The 14298-nt window shown below is 43.6% G+C and overlaps 1 protein-coding gene across 2 annotated transcripts in view; it reads left to right on the top strand.

Moving 5' to 3' along the window:
* Nucleotides 1-1322: 1322 nt before the first annotated feature.
* LOC119161340 (follistatin-related protein 5) overlaps nucleotides 1323-14298 on the top strand; it is a 434331-nt gene continuing 421355 nt past the window's right edge. For both annotated transcript variants that reach the window (XM_037413760.2, XM_037413761.2), the window contains exon 1: nucleotides 1323-1513. The gene's annotated coding sequence lies outside the window, so the exon portion shown is untranslated. The remainder of the gene's footprint in view (nucleotides 1514-14298) is intronic.

Here is a 14298-nt window from a genome sequence, read left to right on the forward strand (position 1 = left end):
GTTCTTTAACGTGCACCCAAATCTGAGCACACGGGCCTACAACATTTCCGCCTCCATCGGAAATGCAGCCGCCGCAGCCGGGATTCGAACCCGCGCCCTGCGGGTCAGCAGCCGAGTACCTTAGCCACTAGACCACCGCGGCGGGGCGACTAAAAGAGGGAGAAAAAGAAATGAAAAGAACAGGTCGTGACTGACTTATTCTGAAACAACAAAAATCTTAGGCAAACCCGTTGCCAGGCATATTTTTTTTTAAGGGTGGGATGGGCACTCTTAGAAGGCCTTGAAAATATGTTTTCTCGGTAAAGCAAAGCAGCCCCCCACTCCTAATCAGAGTCTCGGTAGAGGAGGGGGGGGGGGGAGGGAGCTAACGCATTCTCCTTGGTTACGGGCCTACTCTTATTTTTATTTTTTATTTGTAAAACTCTCCGGGTACATTTGTACATTATACAGGGGAGGGGCGGAAATACAGATGAACAACAATATAAATACATGATTATGTAAACACATTTAACATGAAGATAAATATAATGATGAAGTTTTGCATGCAAGGAGTACACTATATTAAAAGGCAACTGAACTAGAATCACAAAGAATACACTAAACAGTCAATAACACTTACGCCGATTAGTACAGTTCACGATTCTGAGTTTATTAGTGCATTCTTAAATCGAGTGGGGTCGGTGATGCTTACTAATGATGCAGGTAGGTTATTCCAATCTATTGACGTCTTAGGGAAGAATGATTGTGAACATGCTAAGGTTTTGTGACGAGGTACGCTGACCTTGTACACGTGATCATGGCGAGCAGAATGGTACGATGCCGGGTGAATCCAAAGTGAGCGAAGGAAAGTATAAAGCACATGCTCCCACAGGTTACGACTCCAAATTTCACTTTCAACAAATTTTTTTGTACATTTGAGGTTTGGAAGCTCAGAGATTGAGGTGAGTGCAAGGTTGAAAATGGAGTTTTCGTTACTCTTTGAAAAGTATACATAACATTCGAAGCAGTCTCCTCGTAAATCTTGGCCAAAACGTTTTAGGCTCACTAACAAAGTTGAAACCCGAAAACAATGTGCGTACTGCACGGTGTGCGGAGAAATTTTCAGCGCGACGCTGCACGCGCCCTCTCGTGTAGAGTAAACTGAACGCTACTGTTTGGAAAGGCTTTCGAGACTTTAAGCGAATTCGCTTTTTAATCTCTGAGGACACGGCGCGGAGCGTTGACGTCAAAAAAGAGCAGAGAGAGGAGAGCCGACGTGAGCGACTCGCTGCGGCGGCGTCGGAAAACGCCCAGAGGGCTCTCTCACAAGAGAGGCTGCTTCGCTCGCGTGCCGCCGGCCCACTGCAGTGAAAAAAGCAGTCAGGAGTCGTTCAGACGTGGTGCGTTGTTGTGGAGCTCGCCGGCGGAGAGCTCGCATAATCGCGCGGCTCGGTACGACGTTCGTGCAGCGGCTCTTCAGGCAAGGACCGGGGTCTCGCTAGGAGGAGGAGTAGTCCTGCACCTTCCGTCCAAGGTAAGCATGACCACACAGCGAGCTGTTCGGTCCAGTCCTTGTTCCGAAACGCCGCGCGGGGCGGGGAGCGTTGGGCTTCACCGGAGAACACCGTGGTTGGTCGCCATCTCCGCGCGCGCCGCGTTGCCGCCAACGTTCCAGCGCTCATCACGGAACAAAAACGCAAGTCCGATCCCGCGATGTGAAGCTGCGGGATCTGGCCAGCGTTCTAAGACCACGGTGACACGCCGCCCGATCGCACGCCGAGCGGCAGAGCAGCCCGGAACGGCCGTATAACGTGCGCACCGAAGCGAAGGAAAGGCCACATTGCCCCCGAAAATCGATGTGTTGTTAGTTTTGTGCGGGTCGGTGATTCGCGCGAATTATGACGCGCGCTCACGCACGTGCAAGTTGTGTTATTGTTTCGGTTGCGCTCCCACACACACACACACACACACACACACACACACACACACAAACACGCACACAAACAAAAAAGTAAAAAAAAGTAATAGGGAAAGAAAGGCGCGTGCCGCCGGGAAGAAAGGAACGGTAATGCACCCGAGCGATTCCATTGTCTTGAAAAATGGCCCGCAAGTTCTCCATTCAGCTGCACTGTGGGATGACCCACTTTTATTCGCGGATGCTTCGGGCATGGGGGAAAAAAAAAGAGCACACTGCGCGAGATGGTGGAAGTTGATTGTTTCTGGCCCGCTGCTGAACCAGGAAATTGTAGCGTGCAATCCCAGCTACATAAGAACAACAGCGTCTTCAACGTGATGCGCTAATCACTAACAATAAACATAGAGAAAAACAAAAACACTTTCGTTGCACGTTGCACGTTAAAGCAAAAACTGCGATACCCAGTAGGTAGTTTAATGTACAAAATTATAGATGTGATACGCGGCGCCGCTTTTGTGGTGCAATCGTGAACATAACGACTTTTTATGGAAGACTGTCCCATCACAGTTCTCGTCTCTGCCTCAACACTAAGCTCTACAGATATGTGAACCACTGGTCCTAACAAAGCGTGAATAATAGCTTGTCCAGCAATATTCACAAGATTTATGTAAACCACTGTGCCAAATGCGTACGTAGTTTAACGCGAAAATAATCGATAAGAGCCGAATTAAGCGACTACAAACTGGGTAAGAAGACGCACCAACTTTAGTCCACCATACCTATACGACAGCACTATAAGAGAGAATCCACAAGAAGTTTTCCTTGAGCATTCTCTCTTTGTCCGCACTTGACGCTTTCTTTTGAAGATTGGGAACCTGAAGATGATAATTCGAGGGAGAGAGAGAAAAAAAGGAGGAGGGCTAGTGAGCACGTTTACGAAGACTAGCTCTTCGATAGAGTTGTTGTTCAAGTGGAGACAGGTAAGTGGACATCTGTCGAAACTCTTTGACTATGTTCAATCTATAGAACGTACGTCGACTGAACAGCTTCCTGCGAACGTGCGGTGCAAATATGACGCGTTTCTCTAAATCCATTGCTATTACAGGTAATGTATTTACCACAATAAAGGCACCCTCATTATATACACGAGTCCGAAGCGTAGATGTGGGTTTTGCGATGTCGGGCACGTGCGCACAAAGGACACACACACCGTGGGAAGGTGTTAACGTTTCGATTGCTTTGATTTCCAAACCTTTGTTGGTCGCTTCAATTCAATTACCTTTGTTTGAGAAGCTTGCTTTGTATGCAATTGGAAATGGGCTATCAGCAACAGGCTCACATCGCTCTGAGTGCCGCAACTCGAACGTTGCGCAATGAGTCACGCGTATTTTTTTTTTTTTTTTGGTGCTAGACTATGGACACGTCCATCATTAGTTTAGCCATGTCTCAAAGGAATAACTTGGCTTACAAGAACTGAAATTTAGGCTTGTTCGTCCACTACGGTAAAAAGAAAAAAAACAACAACACCGCAAAATAATTTTGCCTTCCAGCGTAGGTATTCTCGGAAATACGGAGAAGGGCTGCATTCACGTCGCTCTCTGATTTGCATGGGGCAGCTGTTGTAAAAAGGAAGTGATCACGACACTTTGGCCGCTTAAACAAGGTTTTAGCGAGGTTTAAGGCATCGCAGTACTCAGCGAAACGTAAGCATAATACTCGAACATTCCCCAGAGATTAGCAATTGAAGTTATTCAAGGCGTGCACCCACGCTCTATACATGTCACTTAAAGAATAATAATAATACGCCGTCCTTTTGCATGAGAAAACTACGATATGATTATGAGACACGCCATAGTTGAAGGCTCCGGAAGTTTCGACCACTTCGGGTTCGTTAACGTACACCCGAATCCAAGTATACGGGCCGCTAGCCTTTCGATCCGATCGAAGTGCGACCGTCGTTGTCGAGATTGAAGCAGTGACTTTCGGGTCGGCAGCCGAGAACCAAAGCCTCTGTACCACCGCGGCAGTACTCGTCACAAGACGTCTGTCGTGTGGATAAGAGAGGCTAATGAAGGCCGGTGAACGAGCAGAAATAATCGTTCTCCACAATATATATGGTGAAATAATAAATTTGCTAGGTCATGGAATTACCCCTAGCTATGGATTGGTTTCCGGAATTAGTAAAAAGGAAGAGGAAGAAAAGGACAGATACTATCAGGGTGAACTCTCTCTAGCTCACTATGCTGCTACTAGCGAGTTATGCCTCTTCATAAATCAACACATCTTGGTGCGTCGCTATGTGGAAGCGGAATGTAGCGGTGATTCTCAGTATAAAAAGCCAAATGTAATGGATTCTTGTGGCGAGCAACACGAGAGCTTATTCCTGTATTTTTCTTTACTTTTCACAGCGAAGCCGTTGTAGCTGACCGTTAGTCCGCGCAGAGTGATCAGAAAACCATCGCCATCATGAACGGATACGTACTTTCATCGTTCTCGTCTTCTTTTCCGGCCTTAATGTTCTGCTTCGCTTTCAGAAGACGTGCACAGATTTCTCCGGCGGAGAATGCAGTAACTCCGACGAGTGAGGCAACGAGTACAGTGAGAGAATAAAACAGAGAGAGAACGAAGGAGAGAAAGGAAGAATGAAAAAAAAACACAAAAAGAACAAAATTTGACGGAACAAAATCTTTTTGGTGAGGTGGAATTCGAACTCGCGATCCAGAGGCGAGTGTTGATCATAACCACGCGGCTATCCAAGCATGCGAGCGGAGCTCAGCATTGTTTTCTGTAGCATAATGTAGAAAGAGGTTCGGAAATGCAAATGAGGGTGATGAGGAAAGATGGGAAAATGAGGTGCTGGGAAATGAGCAGAGGAGAGAGTAAAGCAAGAATGAGAGAAAGATAAATAGCGAAAAAGAAAGCAAAAAAAGGCAGAAAAAGAAAGTAACATAAATGAACAGAAAGACAGAGAAAGAGTGAGGAAGCAAGTGGAAGCAATAGAGAGAGAACGAGAGAGTAAGATAAGTAAATAAACAAAATTAAATGGAGGAAGAAAGACAGAAAAAGAAACGATAACGAGAAAAGGAGAAAATGAAGAGAAACGAAGAGTGCTGTCCTGCTCCGCACCATTCCTTCACGCTTATTACCACTAGTGCGAAGCATTCTTAATTTCAATAACTGCCTTATCTGAATAAATCAACAATTAGGCGTTCTTGTAATGAAGTGATCTTGCAAACAAAAGTAAAAACATAGGAGGTATGTTTCTGCTCTACATGTTTGGGTTTGTTTGATGTTGAACATGACATATCACGGATGGGTACTTAATTCATCCACCGCATATTCTTTAATTGTTTTGTACTCGCGTAGTAATATTCGATGCATTTGAAGAGCTCATACCTTTTCGTGGGTGGCGCACGTGATTTTGGTTATGTGCAGTATTTTCGCAGTGATAAAGTTATGTTACACTATGAAGAAATGGTACTGGTGGATGCTGGCGTGGGCACCTATGTTGTGAAAAAGAAAGATTGATATGTGGGGTTTAACGTCCCAAAACCACCATATTTGTGAAAAAGAAAGAAATAAATCTCAGAAAAGTTGTTCACCATATAAGGAAAATAGTGAGCTTCGCAAATGAGTATACTGGCTGATATTTGAGGAGTAAGGTGCTACAGCAAACACCGAACGAAGGAAAATTTAATCGTAAACAGGTGTAAACTGAAAGGATAGAAATATTCCGGTGAAGAACAAGTGTTGAGATCATTTATTCTTGTTACACACACAGAGCGCCATATTGCGGATGGACAAGTCACCAGCGACGCTGAACGTCGTCAGCGTGGGGCATGTATTGCATGCAGACGCTACGTGGTCCTTTGTACTTTCCTAGCGCCTCTCGGCAGCCGAAGCACCCAACACCTGTACGTTGATATGGGCGGCACATAAGTCGTCCTTCAGGCACGTATCAACGACACCCACAGGGCGTAATCAACAGACCATAGACGTTGGAAAACGTTCAAAGCGCATGTAAGGTGAAATCGTGTGCAGCCAGGAAATGACCTTTTTTTTTTAATACCCTGTGTCTGTTTTCATAGAACCATTAGAGACAGCGAAAGAGGCAACCCTCGCCACTAAAAAGAAATGTCAGCGTAGTCGGCTCCAATAGCTTCGTGCATGTCCAGTAAATGCGCACATGGGCGTTATACGGCACTAAACTAATTGGTTGAAGAGTTTGGTCATAGTGACTCGTGCGTTTGGAGTATATGTCTCAGTTCTCGTTCCCACAAACTGCGTTTCAGTTCTCGCTTTGCTGGCACTGTGCACCACTTTGTCAGCATGAACGCTGCGCACAAACAGCGTTAATCTGAGCTTAAGCAGCGATTCTTGCAAACGTGCTCGTCAGAACCTCACTAGGCGCTGTTTGATTATTTACCTCTACCGTTAATTAATCTCGCTCACATAACATTTGCTCATTACAAATGTATAAAAAGATAATTACGGACATTGAATGCAAAGCCATCGTCCCTTTTATGTTTTTGGAGAGTGTAATTCTAGTTTTTCTCAATGTTTACAAGTGACTGGAGGTGTGGCCAGAGGTTTACAGATGGGCCTTGGTGTAGTTAAGTTTTCCACTTACACCCATCACTAGGTAAGCAACACACCACGTAGTGTGCCGCAGAGAACAGAAACAATGGGACGGTGAAAAGTGATGGCGATGATATCAGCAGTCAATAGACGTCTCATCGTAAACAAACATCTGTCTTTTTCTTCTTCTTCTTCTTTTTTTCTTTTTTAATCAGTTTTTTTTGTGAATTTAGGAAGTAGCAGGAAACGCACGAAGAGAGGTAGTCTCGCAATAATGTCTTAATACTTCTCTAAACCATGCAGTGAAAGAAGAAATATAAAAGATGTTGAAATAATGCTTAGCATGCGGAACAACGCTACTGCCACAAAAGCACGGCCAACGTTTTAATCGCACGTTCCATCTTCCATTCAGCGTTACGCATCGCCGTCTTGCAAGACAAGTACGCTTTTGCGTGTCCCTCCAGGCTGGCTTGGTTCTCTCCCAAGTCTGCAAGGCAGCAGGTTGCGCCGGACGCTAAATGTACGGATATCACTCGATCACCAGCGCCAGCTTGCGCCACCGAGCAGGGTGCCACGTGATTGTCCACCCTCCAAACTCACCTTTTAACGCTTGCTTTGCCGCCTTTTTCGCGGTCCCCAGGCGCGCGCATGAGGCGTCGTTGCGAGGAGGAAGGGGGATGAGGGTGTGCGGGGTCGCTATCCAGGGAGGAGTTGGGGCAGGTGGCCGAGCGCGGCCACCTGGCCAGATGGCGATATGGGACAGAACGCGCCTTCACCCCTCTTCTCGACCGCACCGCTGATGGCCCATCTCCGCTCGCTCCCATCCAGCAGGCGTCCGGTGGTAGCAGTGGGGGCGATCTCTTCTAGGAAAGAAGCCACGCGTCCGGAGCAAGGCCAAAGGGCCGCCATCATTCTCGGTCTCTAGCCAGCAAGCCGACCGCGCAAATATACTGCGACGATATGCGTGCACCCGCGCACAGACTTCGCTCTGTTGTGGATTTGGGACGCCTCATGCTCGCTTTCGCGAGAAAGCTCCTCCCTAGTGCAGTGAAGATCCGGACAACCACTCGGTTTAGCATACATTTAGAGGATTCGTAGTTAAGTGAGCAGGATAAAGAGGTTTTGTTTTCAGTCGGTGAAAGCTGCGATAATGCCGTGCTTACACGAACACTAAATAATAATAATAATACGTGGGCATTTACGTACCAAAACCAAGATAGGATTATGAGAGACGCCGTGTAGTGGAGGGCTCCGGAAATTTGGACCACCTGGTGTTATTTAGCGTGCACTCACGTCACACAGTACACGGGTCTCTACCATTTTGCCTCCATCGAAATGCCACTGCCGCGCCCGGGATCGAACTCGCGACCTTTGGGTCTGCAGCCGAGCACCATAGCCCCTGCTCCACCACGGCGGACTCACAAGAACGCTTAAGTGCGGTTTCATTTTGCTGGCGGAGAAGGATGTATACGATAGCCGGCCTTGCTTTTAAAAAGGAGGCATATAGTCTCATAATTACACACTAGAGGGAAATTTGGCGCTTGTGTCTATGGAAACTCCAACTCTTGGCGCTTCAGTCAGCACGGGAATTAATGGTAGCATATTGTTACATAAAATTACACGTGGTGTGAGTATTTACGAGTCTATTCAAACTGACGCGCGCATCATTGACCAAGATGGAGAAGAGCACGCATAACCGGACAAACCAGTCCGTTTATGTTTTCTCCTAACGAGAGAAAACATAAACGGATAGAAGCTCCTAACAAAGAGCCATAGGAGCTCTTTGTTAGGAGCTCCTATGGAGTCGACCAACCATAAACTGAATGCGAGATGAGATGGCCTGTAGCTGTCTGCCAGTAACTTGACGATTGTCACTTGCCAACAACTTGAGGGAGAGAGAATTAGATGCGATGAGCGGGGAGGTTGATTGGAAGATGAATACGCAATTTGCTACCCTGCACTAGATGAAGAAGTTATCTGGTCAAACATGCGAAACTCCGTTTAAACGCAAAGTTGTACTGTTATATTCGAAAATCGGGCGTTTCGGGCGAGCCTTCGGCCGTACTTTTGGGTTTCCGAGTTGAACTCACCTCGCCCGTTGTGCGTGGGCTGCTTGTACAGGTCTTCGTACCGACGCGCTGATTTCTGCGCGATAGTGCGTAGCACGTATTGAGGTGTAGGGGTCACCGACTATACAGAAACTATACGATCAACAAAGATGTCTAACAGTAATATCCAGTTGACTGCTCAGCCATTTCACTCATTCCTTCTCAGTATAATCGAACCTTCGCTATTTTCCGTTTGTCCCAATGCACTGGAATTGCAATTGAGGAATGCCTTAGACACATTTTATGAGTGCTTCAACATTCGCGAAATAAGGAATCTGTGTGATCGCGTTCATGATAAACAAAACGATCACGAAGTGAAGAAATTCAGCTCATTTTAGCAGTTTTACCGCATGCACTATTGCAATTTTCAGCTTAAAATGTAGCATCAGAAATATTTTCGCTCTGTGTCTCACCAGTTGTATACCGTTATATACATAATCAACGCAATCGAGGAGTTTAAGCGTTTGTGACAAAATGACAGAAGTGAGATTTAAATGGGTATATAGACGGTAAGCCCTATGATTTTTCACCCAACTAAAGGACCCGTGTAACAAGAATGGCCGAATATGAAAATTACGCTACCGAATTGGTTACACTACTATTCTACGCCGTGGAGGTATCTTTAAAGAAAAGACGATGGTTTTTAAGTGCTTAACAATACAGCTCTTGTGCTTCAAGCGCGTTGACAAAGTTAAATCGCTTATGGAGGCGGCAATGTTGTAGGCCCGTGTGCTCAGATTTGGGTGCACGTTAAAGAACCCCAGGTGGTCGAAATTTCCGAAGCCCTCCACTACGGCGTCTCTCATAATCATATAGTAGTTTTGGGACGTTAAACCCCACAAATCAATCAAAGTTAAATCACTTGAAATAACGCAGCTCCTTATCCTAGTGTATTTTGTTTTGAGGAAACCTGCCGTATCACTACTATAATGTGTCATCACATCAGCGACTAATTAATTCAGCTACAGCTTGACTGAGCTTAAGTATCGGCAACATACTGTCCATCTTATTATTAGCACATATGCCAGTGTGTGTCAGGTGCTTATCGGGCGTTGTGGTCGCCTATGTCTCGTAGTCTGGAACAGTTAAACAGCCACTGATAACGGACAAGCTTTTCGCTCAGTAGCTTGCCGCATCAGTTACTCTGTGGAAGTATTTATAATAAGGAGATCCTGCGTCAACAGTGCCCCAGATATCTATTTGTCCATATTGGTGGCTGGTGTGCTTTCGTGTTCACCTAATTCGGTGACACCACTGTTTTGTGTTCTTGCCAGCTTGACTATATATGGGCAGTGTGCGAGTAAAAGTTGTTTTAGTAGACACATTGGCGAGAACGCAGGCTCTAGATGTCTTCGCTTGTTGGGTTGTGTCTCTTTCGTTTTGTACTTGCTTACTTGCTTAAAATCTCGGGATAGCCTCAATTAGATGTACTATAAATGATATGTAATCAAGTTGAGTATTTTCTAGAAAGCTTGAACACACACACACACACACACACACACACACACACACACACACACACACACACACACACACACACATATATATATATATATATATATATATATATATATATATATATATATATATATATATATATATATATATATATATAGGAGAAACAAGTGTATACTTAAGGGCTCGTTTTTTTCGTGTTTACACAATATTAATGAGATCTAACAGACAATAATGCAAAGGAAAGTATAGGGGAAATTATTAGGCCAATTGTAATGTAAATAAGAAGAAAGAAAAGTGTGTAAAAAGATAACTTGTCGTGGGCAGGATCCGAACCTGCGACCTTCGAATCAACGCGTTCGATGCTCTACCACTGAGCTACCACGACAGCCACCCCCCCAGCCACTTTAATGGGTATCTATGTCAATTTAAACTTAGGAGTGTCAGTCAGCACCACTAGTAGCCATGGCTGCGAGTGTGACACACTCTTTATGAGCCTGTTAGGCGTCACGTAGCACGTGAACTTATTACTAACTGGCAGCTGACCAATAGTCCCTCGTATACAACCTAAAGGCACCAAGTCTGCCAGTACTAGACCCTCGTTAATGAATAGGAGAAACAAGTCTAACTTAAGGGCTCGTTTTTTTGTGTTTACACAATATTAATGACATCTAACAGACAATAACGCCAAGGAAAGTATAGGGGAAGTTATTAGGCCGATTGTAATGTAAATAAGAAGAAAGAAAAGTGGGTGAAAAGATAACTTGCCGTGGGCAAGATCCGAACCTAGTTCACTATATATATATATATATATATATATATATATATATATATATATATATATATATATATATATATATATATATATATATATATATATATATATATATATATATATATATATATATATATATATATATATATATATATATAGAATAAACTTGCAGATAGCACATTTGAAAAGGAATTTGTATTTACTAACGTTTCGGCCGTGCCACGGCCGAAACGTTAGTAAATACAATTTCCTTTTCAAATGTGCTATCTGCAAGTTCATTCAATATAGAAAATACCCGGACCTGTCGTGCCTTCCCTTCAATTTCTATATATATATATATATATATATATATATATATATATATATATATATATATATATATATATATATATATATATATATATATTTATATTTATATATAATCTTGCTTTGAAAAGCGCGTAGTTTTTCTACCATTCTGGAATGCACTAAAGTGATATGTTAACTCGAGTTGCGCAATGCAGCTATTATTGCAAAAACTTACTATTGTAGACAATATTAGCGGAGGCAAGTGAGCGTTTGGCGGCTAGCCTCAAACCCCAATTTCAGAAATACTCGCATAGAGACGTCAAAAAAAAAAAAAGAATTCCAAAGATAAAGTGAATGGGCTTAAGCTTTTTTTCGAACATTTATCACTCCTTAACAAAACGTCTGTTTTAAACGACGTGCAAAATATATTGCGCAAGCAACAACTACAAATATATAACATTAACAACAAATAACAAATATATAACAATAAATAACAACAAGAGACCCGTGTATTCCGAGAAAGGGGCACGTTTAAGAACAGCAGTTGCGCAAGGTTTGCGGAGCCCTCCACAACGGCGTCCCTCATAATCATATCATGGTTTGGGGTCATAAAACTCGAGCAATCATTGTTAATAACGGTTTTGTATTGTTGCACCTGTTGCACTCACGCGCAGCAAAGAGCATGAGATTTTTTGAACCAATAGTTTACAGTATTTAGTTTTTATTTGTTGCAGAAACACACAACACACACAAACACACACACACGCACGCACACAATAGAAGGCGGCATTTCGCGAGGAGTTACGTACATCACTCTGCCGTGCTCTGTTTGCCATATCTACCTTATTCTCGCTAGCGGAATTTAGGGAAAAAAAGGCGCCCTTTCTAATATTATTCTCGAAAGCGGCCGCCACGAATCACCACGCTTCTGGTTTGAGCCCATTTACCACGAGTTGGCGTGTTCCTTGGCTCTCACACTGCTCACGGTGTTAACGTAGGAAAAAAAAATGCGCGCACTTATCATGTGTGCAAGCCAGAACGACTTATGATTGCACTGAATGCCCAATAGGATACATTTATGCCGCTATCGAAGTCCCACTACAAATGCCCTGTGCAACAAGGCGTAATTCTGAAGACACCGAAGAAACCTTGCAGCCTGTATTCCACTGTACAGCAAAATACAAAAAGTGTACATGAACTTTTCATCAGGTGAGGAGTTATGGGCATGTACGCGCCTTTACAAAGCAGGCCATGCATAAATTCCAAATACGATGGGGAACAGCTAAGCGAGCACACATAATGAATCTATCAACGAGCGCTTTACGCAAAAACAGAAGCTATGCGCGCACTATAGTGCCATTGTACATGCATCAGCAGTGGGAGGATGATGTAATATGAAGACAGTTAGCTCATCGTCATGAAATTTTCACTTCATATAGGCATGCACTACTTTCGAGATGCCAGTTCTTGAAATGCATTATGTAATGTGTTTGCGTACCAATGTATTTGCGTAACAATTAGGGGCGTCTCTGTTCAGTTCTGTTCTGCTCTGTTTTAACTGTTTTGCTGTGGAGAGGTTGAGGTGCCTATTGCCTCGGCTACTCCATATCACAAAGTTCTGCAGCGAAAAATAAAATAATAATACAGAACGGTACCCAAAAATTAACAATACGGAAAAGAAAAAAAAACATAAAAGCTGCGTGTTGTGATTCGGGACGATATTACCTGCAACGCCGGTGCATATCTTCAGCAGATTCTGGGGTCGGATATCTCGAAAACAATGACAGTCTTGGGTCTTCACTGCGACAGCAATCACAGCGACTGCCTAAGCAAACATTCGCCGTCAGAGTTGTGCAGCTGTCTGCGCAAACTCCCAGTGCAATAAGATCTTATCATATCTTCCTCACAAGACTTTGTGACATCAAGCAATGGCTGGTTGCAAGACAATAAGTTTACATTAACAAACCACACATATAGACAAAAAAACGTACTACGTGTGGAATGAGAACATGATCATAAAATAAAATGTGATGCAACTTAATAAGAAATACCATTCGTATGTTACTGCGACCGTTAGAAAGAAAAACAAATTGCGATATGACGTCACCTTATACATGTTTTAAGAACAATGATTTTAATAAATGCAGGTTCTATAAAAAAGTGTAACTCCACAAAAAAATCTAAACAGAAATGGTGGAAAAGAAAACCTACATCTAAACATTGAAATTGTGCTTCAATTCATTCACTGATAGATCGTGCTGCGCAACTGTACAACATCGCTCGGAAGTTTGTTGAAATAATCGAGTACAAGAAATAATGGCGAATTAACGAAGCCAGTGAGTACGCGCAATCATTGGAGGCATTTTATATGCTTGATTCGAGAATGGGAAAATGCAACGGGTTGGCTAGCTCCGTGAAAGTGATAGATAGATAGATAGATAGATAGATAGATAGATAGATAGATAGATAGATAGATAGATAGATAGATAGATAGATATGTGTGGTTTAACGTCCCAAAAACACCACATGATTCTGAGAGACGCCGTAGTGGAGGACTCCAGAGATTTCGACCCATGAGGTTATTTAACGAGCACCCAAATCTGAGCACACGGGCGTACAGCGCTTTCGCCTCCATCGGAAATGCAGCCGGCGCAGCCAGGATTTGATCCCCCGATCTGCGGTTCTGCAGCCGAGCACCTTGGCCACTAGACCACCGTGGCAGGGCCACTCCATGAAAGTGAAAACTAGGAACTGCCAAAGTAATAGCCATGGTATTGCGAGGGCAGCGCGACAAGCGTTTGTTTTCCTAGTGTGGGTATCTTCAGGGATGACTTGATAGCAGCTACACAGTAGACGCGTGAGTATTTTCCTACGGCAAATGGAGCTACGTTATTTTTGACGGCCTCAAATTTGTAAATTAGGCATGACTGAATAGAGTTTGAAAAAGCGTGGCATATTCTATTCTTGAGCGAACTAAAATTATGTATGAAAGAAGTTTTGTGTGTAGATTTATTAGCAGTATACAAATTATTTTTAATCATCCCGAGTGGTTTTGAAACTTTATTGATTATTGCGACAGCATGAACACTCTATGAGATGTTACAAAACGGACGACCAAGTATTTTAATATACGTGTTTCCGGCTTCCGTATTGTTCGTTATTTAAGAATGCAGCTTCGGGTTGGAAGTTTCTGTAATTAT

The sequence above is a fragment of the Rhipicephalus microplus genome, chromosome X (genome assembly GCF_043290135.1).
Source record: "Rhipicephalus microplus isolate Deutch F79 chromosome X, USDA_Rmic, whole genome shotgun sequence".
In the NCBI taxonomy this organism is placed as follows: Eukaryota; Metazoa; Arthropoda; class Arachnida; order Ixodida; family Ixodidae; genus Rhipicephalus; species Rhipicephalus microplus.